This window comes from Sparus aurata, chromosome 19, assembly GCF_900880675.1.
Source record: "Sparus aurata chromosome 19, fSpaAur1.1, whole genome shotgun sequence".
In the NCBI taxonomy this organism is placed as follows: Eukaryota; Metazoa; Chordata; class Actinopteri; order Spariformes; family Sparidae; genus Sparus; species Sparus aurata.
The window spans coordinates 1,878,299-1,887,636 of NC_044205.1; the positions used below are offsets into that span (position 1 = coordinate 1,878,299).

Here is a 9,338-nt window from a genome sequence, read left to right on the forward strand (position 1 = left end):
TGATTCCAGATTTTGCCTTGTGTTTTTTGTGTTTGGATTTTCCATGCCTTGTCCCTTTAAGTTTTTCCTGTGGTCTGCCCTCTGTCTCCCTCTGTCTGTCTGCCTTGTTCCCTCCTGGTCTGCTCCTCTGTGCTCCTCCCCTTCGTTAACCCACCTGGCTTCCTCCCTCCACTCTCTCCTCACCTGTCCCTCGTCTGGTAATCAGTGTCGGTGTTCTTAGTCTGTGTGTTTCCCTTCACTCCTTGTCTGGTCATTGTAATTGTCAGCCTCTGTCTCGTCCATGCTCCCGTCCATGTGCCTGCTCCTGTCTGTTCCTTGTTCCCCACGGTATGTGTTCTTTGGATTTTGATTTCTGGTTTTCTGATGTTTGAGTAGAACTTTGATTTTTTTCTTTGTACTTTGTCCCGCCTTTTAGTTGCTACTTTGTATTGCTGTTTTTAGTTGCTACTTTGCCTCTTGCCCCCGTTTTGTCTGTTTTGTGTTCAGCTTTACAATAAAGCTCGCCTTTTGTTTCCCCTAGCCTTGCCTCTCGTGTTTAACTGCATTTGGGTCCACCTTCCCCTTATCTTTAGTCTTCCCTTTAACCCCCCGCCTGACACTTATGGACTGCTATGTTGTTACGCACCATTGTTACAGCTAACCGCATAAGCTTTTCACAGTATTTTCTGCATCCACACAGAGATGGTCCATCTTAAAAAAAACATGTGACCACAACCCTGAAATCCTGGTCAGATACTAAATGGGAGAGTTGTATCAACAGTGTAGAGGCTGTGAGATACCAGGCTGCGGAAACCAGGGATGCACTTATGGAGATGAGGGACAATGCCACAGATCCAGCCATAAAAATCGAGGCACAATCTTTGTCTGAAGAAGTTGAATCTAGGGCACCAAATGGGCTAGAGCCGGCCCTGGCTGGAGATGTACATTCCTCCTCATCATCTTCCCGTAACTTGAATTGCCATCCCTATCAAGGGTCTGTCTGTCTGTATGTCTGTCTGTATGTCTGTCTGTATGTCTGTCTGTATGTCTGTCTGTATGTCTGTCTGTATGTCTGTCTGTATGTATGTCTGTATGTGAAATGCTGAAAGGAACCAACTTCAATATCACATCTGAAGCACATATCAGACAGGTTAGATTTGAATGAGTATAATTTTTCTGGGGTAAGGTATAATTCATGTAAAATATTATAGTTAATTAATCTATACCAGGCAATGATAGTAGTTGATAGGCTGTTCTGACATAAATCCGTCCAAAGCCGTTCTTCGATTGTGACACTAAGATCTGACTCCCATTTCATTCTAGACTTATGCAAACCTGGTTTTGGGCTCTCATTCAGCAACAGGCCGTACATTTTAGAGATGAATTTATGTGTTCCCCTCATAAAGAAGTCTCTCAACATCATTCATGACAGGCAAAGTCATTTCAGGACCCAAATTAGCCCTCAGAAAGGATCTTAGTTGGAGATAACAGAAAAATGTTTGATTGGGCAGGTTGTATTTCCCCTCAGGTGTTTGAATGACATGAAAAGTCCTTTGTCATAGCAGTCCTCCAAGTGTTGGATTCCTTTATGATGCCATATATCCAGAATCTTATTGTCAAGAGTCATAGGTATAAGTTCATTTTGCTTTAAGGGTGTTTTTAGGTGACAATCCCACCTTCAACCCAAGACTTTTGTGGACCTCATACCAAATCTTTATCAGATGCCTCAGTATAGGGTTATCTGTCCTGTTGTTTACAGTTCCAGAGTTATGTTTATGAAAAAAGTCAATGTGGATCCTTTCCCTCAGGGGGTGCAGTCTGATTTGTGTCCAAGAAGGGGCGTCATTGCCCTCAAAAAAGGATGAGATGAACCTCATTTGAGCTGCTAAGTAGTAGATTTTAAAACTGGGTAGTCTAAGTCCCCCTGAACCATAGTCCCACGTTAACTTTACCATGGATATCCGGGGTGCTTTACAATTCCATATGAATTGTCTGATGTATCTATTGAGAGTTTTAAAAAAAGATTGTGGTAATGGAATGGGCAGGGACTGAAACAAATATTGCAATCTTGGTTGTACATTCATTTTAATACAATTAACTGCCAATCAAGGTGAGAGGCAAACCCATCCATCTATGTAAATCATCTTCAATCTTACTGAGCAGAGGGAGGTAATTCAATTTGTACAGGTTTTTGAGGTTGTTGTCTACAGTTATCCCAAGGTATTTTATACCATCCATAGGCCATCTAAATGGACTCATGCACTGGAGGTTGGAGTGATCAAAGTTAATCAATGGAATAATTTCACTTTTTTCAAAATTCACCTTTATAACCTGAAATACTACCATAAGTATTTAATACAGTTTGTAGTTTGGAAAGAGAGTTACCAGGGTCTTTTAAGTACAAAATCACGTCGTTTGCCAGAAGATTCATTTTATGAACCGTCTGACCCACCTGAAAGCCCTTTATATCAGAATCTTGTCTAATTGCTTCGGCTAAAGGCTCAATTGCCAGGACAAAAAGTGCTGGAGACAAAGGGCATCCCTGTCGACTCGATCTGCTTAAAGAGAATGTAGATGAAATCTGTCCATTGGTGCTGATTTTTGCCTGGGGGTTATGATGGAGAGTTTGAACCCAATTGATAAATAACGGGCCTAGCCCAAACTTGGCCAGTACTCAAATATGGCCACTCTAGCCTATCAAAGGCTTTTTCAGCATCTAAAGCAACAACCATGCTGGGTTCCGTTTCAGATTTTGCTAAATGAATGATATTAAAGAGCCTGCATAGATTGTTAGCTGATGAGCGCTTTGAAATAAAGCCACATTGGTCTGGATTTATTAGTTGTGGCATATATTGGCCAATTCTGTTAGCCAGGGCTTTGGAAATCAATTTATAATCTGTATTTAACAACGAAATTGGTCGATACGAAGAGAATTTCAATGGATCTCTATTTTTTTGTGTGAAAATAACTAATTATAGCTGTGGAAAATGATTCAGGGAGTGTTCGAGTCTTAGAGGCTAAGTTGATGACATCCATGAGAAGTGGGAGGAGCAAATCCTTAAATTCCCTGTAAAATTCTGGAGGAAATCCATCTTCCCCTGGTGATTTGTTTGCTTGCAATGAGCCTAGAGCCTTTTCAATTTCTTTTTGTGTAAAGGGCAAATCAAGACTATTTTGGTCTTCCTGGCCAAGCTTGGGCAGTTCAATCGTGGACAAAAACTCATCAATATTACTCAGATTTTCTGGTGGTTCTGATGTGTATAAATGTGTGTAGAACTGCTTGAATGCACCATTAATTTCTGTTGGGTTGTGTGATACAGAACCTGTTTCAGTTTGAATGGAATTAATCGTCCTAGAACTTTCTTCTTTTCTTAATTGCCAAGACAGAACTTTGTGCGCCTTCTCTCCCAATTCATAGTATCTTTGTTTGCTCCTCAAAATGTTTTTTTTTCAATTTTATAAGTATGCAATGTATTATATTTAAGCTTTTTATTTACTAATAACTGGTGTACTTCTTTAGACCTTGATTGTTGAAACTCCTTTTCCAATTTCAAAATATCTACTTCTAATTCTGCCATGTATTTCTTTTTGATACCTTTGGTATAAGATTATTTGTCCCCTTAAAAAGGCTTTAAGTGTGTCCCATAAAATAAAACTATTGGGAGAAGAGGCATAGTTTGTTTCACAGAATAGCTCAATCTGATCTCTTATGAATTTGCAGAAATCTGGTTTTTGAAGCAGAGTTGGGTTCAGACGCCACCTATACGTAGTAGTAGCTTTTTCAGGCCTATAAATGGACAGGGTCAGGGGTGAGTGATCTGATAGTGTTCTAGATAAGTATTTGGATTCTACTCCATCCTTATCAAGTTGATGACATTTTCAATGTACTTTCCTTTTCTCTCTTCTTCCTCTATTTGTTTTTAAAATTACACACATAACAAATTGGTCAATCTAGCATAGCGATTATGATTTCAGATGAATTGTTACTGTGAAAATGCCCTACAGGTATTTTAAGATGGCATTTCAGTCATTAATTAGATGCCTTAAATCATTCAGATAGTGTTTGTATTGTGGTAGGCATGACGTAGATTACATTACAAAAAATGTGACATGACCGTTCAGGGATAAGACACCTTATATACATGCAGTATCAAATTTGATGCACACATTTTAACACGATGTAATTGTAATATAAAGAATTAATTAAGTAATTATGCATGTTTTCAATACAGAAAATATGTATTTAAAAAAAAATGAGAAACAATATAAATGTTGTTCTTACTTTGACTTACTTTAAATTAGCAAAGATTTTCCTGCCAAAAGTGTGCAGATGATTGAATGACAGCAGCCATTTTGAAAAAGATATGATAATCCACTAGAGGGCAGAATACATGTATATCAGGTGATATACAACAGGGCCCGTATTCACAAAGACTTTTACCTTAACGTTAGTTAAGTTAGAGTACTCCTAAATCGGACTAAAAGTTTTTATGTAGGATTCGTTTGGAGGTCATGTGATAATATTCCCATGCGAATCGGCATCTCTGTGATTTGGGGTCGTTCTTTGTTTTTCTTAAGGTTCTTTGTGTTTTCCACGCCTTTTTTCCCAGTCGAGAACTATGGAGGCTGCGTTGGGAATTATAAATGAAAGTTTTGACAGCTTTTTGGGTACAAATTGAGGAGGCTCATCAGAAGAGCGAAATCTCGAAAGATGATTAGATGGATTACATGCATGGCAGCATGCGGCAAGGAACATTTTTCCATCTTTCAACAGGCTCACCAGTTATTATATTAAAAATATCCATATCTAACCGTTGTGCTGCTCCAGCAAGAGCTTCGTTGCAATCGACCCGGGGGAATATGTCAGTAAATTTGAGTTAAAACACAGGCTTTGCTTATCCCGTGCGACTGCTCCGCACGAAACATAGACGTGGTGGGGTAATTTCTAAATCACTTGAGGTCCCCAGGTAATACTAGTCCCGTGTGAAGAGCTGCATTTTCCCCGTAGCCAAACACCAGAGTGTTGCCAAACATTTTAACTCTGGTTATTGGAATGTTTCAGTTGATTGGGAACGTTATTGCGTCCCTCACCAACTCAACCACAACTTAAATCCCTTCACGGTCAATCCGACATCGTTTTAATAATTCTGTCATTTAGCGTCTCCAAAACATTTGGCTGTGACTAGGTCTTAGCAAGTTAGGAGTCCTCTGGACTACTTCTAAGGTCTCCTAGACTTGGGTGCTACTTTTAGGCCTAATGTTTTGTGAGTAACTCTTATTTAAAAAAATTTGGAGTCCTAAAGTTACGACTGACACGCCCATTATTTTTAGGAGTTGCCTCTAAATTCGCCTGTTAGGAGCTACTTTTAGCCTTAAGATTCTTTGTGAATACGGGCCCTGATCTTGATTATGACAACCCTCCCGTTGACAGCTGTCAGTTTGTTTGATTTCTGTGTATTAAATACCTACTCATTTGGGCAGGGCCTCCCAAAAGGCATAAAGGTCCAAGCCTTCGGTAGTCTCTGTCCCTCTATCTCAGCTGGGCCTGCTGCAGCCACGAGAACCTGTTCTCTCTTGGTTTGGTTTGTTGCACCTTACCACATTACACCATATTTTCACTCATTCATACACAATTGACAATACTGATGACTTTCTTACTCACACACCACATTTGGTTGGTTACTTTGTTTATTCATTTTGAGTTCAATATATAATTTCTTGATTGAGGTGTCTGTGTGTGGCCTCCCTTTTTGTTACCGACCGCATTGGGACACTCGGTAACAACAATAATACAGCAGGCTATAACCAGCCCTGCTTTAAACTAGCTTTTGTTGGTCTATGTTGCAGTCACTTTTTGCTACCTAAAGTTAGCAATTTGCCATCACTGCACCTGACCACACCTCATTTTAAGACCAACAAGCTCAGGGGCGCACGGTACAGATTGTTTACAGATTATGGGTGCTGGGCATGAAAATGACAAATGTGTCGATTAGGGTTAAGATGACACTTGCACTGCAACAGCCCTTGGTATCAACACCCATCCTTGGTGTTCTGAGCACAAGTGGAAAGCTGGTGTGACCTTCCCCAATACACATTGAGGACACACTGGAGATCCAATCACCAGATCACATTTGGAGGTGGTGAAACAGGCAGCTGTTTGAACACATTGTTTCAACTGGTTTCATAATTTACATTACATTTCTGAAAGAAGCCAAGAGACACAGGTAAACATGTCAAATAAAAAAAAAATGCATTAATCAGGAACTAATAGGGGCTTCTTATCACCCATTGAGAAAAGTAACCAGACTAAAAATGGCTCAATTTTGAAAATTGTTGCATTTATGAACTTGTGAAACGCTGTATACAACACATCTTAATTAATTCTGCCTTCTTATTGATTCAGCAAATGTTATACATGAAGATATTTCTTTCCTAATGTAAAAAATGTATGTGTTCCAGTGATGCACATGTGTATTTGCATGTAGAGTGGTGAAGTAAGATCTCAAGTGGGAACATGTCAATACATGGGAACTGACAGGCTTAAAGCTGTCAACTTGTGATTGGATCACTCAGGACAATAGTTTTATTTTGGACGTTTTAGACTATGAAGATTTTATAGAAAATTATAGTTGCATTGTATTTCTAGACTTTTAAGAAAGGTCTCGGGCTAAAAAAAAAAAGTGCTTGTGTTTTTCTTTCCTCCATCTCTGTCTCTCTCCCTCCCCTGTGTGTCTCTCCAGGTGTCAACCGCCAAATTGGGTTACACCTGGGCACAGGTTCATCAGAGGTGGAGCTGGTCAATCACCATCCAGGCCTTTCAACCAAAGGAACCCACCTTAAGTTCACTCTCTGAATACTTCCACTTGCTGGAGTGGACTTAACATTACTGGAAACAAAGAACAATGACAAAGAGTTTATTCTCAGTTCACATACTGTACAGTCATACACTGACAGTCGAATCTATGCATCAAAGATTTTAGACAGTAAATTAGAAGTTGCCGTTTTTGTAACAGAATTAGGATCACTGGAGGGTTTACACAGAAGGTTTGCTTGTTATATCAAAGGCAGTACAGTGAATAGAGGACACAAGACTGTTGAGAACCATACTTTGCTTCATGATTGACCAGTTTAAAATACAGTAATTCAGACAGCAGATGTTTTAGATGAGTTAAGCGAACAATATACATAATTCAAATGATGGGCCTTTCAGTAATATTCTTATGGATACCAGCTCATAACAGTGTCGATGGACATGAGAGCGGACAAGAATGCTACAAAAAGAAATAACATTGATTTGGTAGTTTCAGCAAGACCAAAACAAAAAGTGTAATCAACAGACTGAAGAAAAGGTGGCAAAAACAGTGGGAAGAAGAGGGAAATGAATAGACCATGAAGGTGTTGTCCATTAATTAATTTTGAAGTCATCTATGTATTTAATTTATAGTTTTTTTTTTTTTTTAAACAATGTATTATTATATTGTTTACATAGAGTTCATTTTCAAAACATGTAAAAACATTCCTAAAATGGCTGATATTACTTCAACTTCACAATTACCAAAAGGTTTTGTATGACAAGTAAAAATATCAGCGCCATTGATATTTCCTGGTGTGCACAATTTAACAAAAAGAAGGGGGGGATTTAGAAAAATCATTAAAAATGGAGACAACTTTTTTGCAAATGAACCCTTTGTATTTAAATGAATACCTTTTTTTTTATTTGCCTAGATAGTTTAATTATATGGTGTTTTGTTTAATTTGTATCTCTCAGTACTTTGTTTTTCTCCTACTTTTCAAACTTTAATACTATTTTTAACGAACCTTGTTTCTTATTCTTTTGTTCACTAAAGCATTCAAGTTAAAAAATAATAATGTGTAACTGCTCTAATTCAAGAAATCTATAAAAGAGAAAGGAATGGGATGTTGTCATTCCAAAATTCTTGATGCCACTTCTATTGTACTCAGACCACAGGCCTATGGGCACATCAATTTATTTGCTGTTGGTCTCCAAATAGTATCCATACATAGTTATAGTCATACTTTACAGAGCTCAAGGTCAGTCAATTAAAATTGCTCCCTATGGTAAATGGCAAACTAGCCTTAGATCAGTGTAACTTGCATGCAAATAAATAATTCAATCAACATTCAAATTCAACTAAATGACACTTAATTTTGGCTAGATAACAACACACAAAACACTTACAAAATACTGGTGACTTCATCACCCAGATGATAAGCTGTGAAACTGAGAGGGAAGAGATGAAGGAGTGGTCTGCCCATTCTTAACTATGATAACTGTGCCAAAGTTACTTACTTATTACTATTTGGGGACCAACAGCAAATGATTGTACCCATTATTTATTTAAAAAATCACTCGTTAGCCTATCGTCTGTTTGTTCTTCACATTTACATTTAGGGCATTAGGCAGATGTTTTTGTCCAAAGCGACATCAAATAAGTACATTTGTCAGCAGAAAGAAACCACGACATATCACTGTAAAAAAGAAAAAATAGGAACAATTGTCAAGCCCTCATCTTCACATTGAGAGATTTCTTTGTCAAAGGTCATACAATGTCCATGTTGGGTTTTAAGTTAGCTTGCCCATGCATCTCCTTTTGACGACAATAGAACTGGCACCAAACTGTCCATTGCTTCCAAGTTCCTTGCCCTCCATCTGCAGTTTGCATCATAGAATGAAATGATGCAACATCATATGCAAACAAGCCATTATATTTCCATAATATGTTTCCATAAAATAATATATTTCCATAAAATGACAAATATTTGATTGATTGTCATATCATGATCACGACATGCTGCCAAGCCAGTGACTGCAGTTTACAACATGTTTCAGCATATGTAGTGAAACCACTGGATGCTTTTAACGAGACCTGAAGACATTTTCAGGTTCATGGGGACAAAACCAGGTATTACTAGCCAGCACATGATATTTCCTGAAACCTAACCAGGCTATCCGCAAAGGGTTGTCGCAACACAAAATTATACATTTGAACCTTCAGAAGAGTAAAGTTACAACGTAAAGGAATGTCAAGTTTCAACATTAACTCAAAAACATACATTGCCAATATTGATTCTGGATTAAGATGTTTCTTCATTAGAACTATGGTTCAGACTCCAATATCATCTGAATTTCCCCAAACTCCATCTAGTTTGATGTAAGAATGTGTGCATTACTTAGAAATAGTGTACTAGCTTTTGTGTGTCAAGTGTAGAGAAGATTACATTTCCCAAAAACAAGAAGTCTCAACCTGGGAACATAACATTTTTGGCTGCTTCAGCTCACCTCTCAAAGCTCATTTCATGCTCAGCCAGCACTCAGTACCTGAAACTATAATTTATTC

General features: G+C 38.2%; 1 long non-coding RNA gene across 1 annotated transcript; it reads left to right on the forward strand.

Annotated features, from left to right (window-relative positions):
* Positions 1-7,845, forward strand: LOC115569647 (uncharacterized). The gene is made up of 2 exons (XR_003981585.1): positions 1-327; positions 6,720-7,845. It is a non-coding gene; the product is annotated as an uncharacterized LOC115569647 (long non-coding RNA).
* Positions 7,846-9,338: the final 1,493 nt, after the last annotated feature.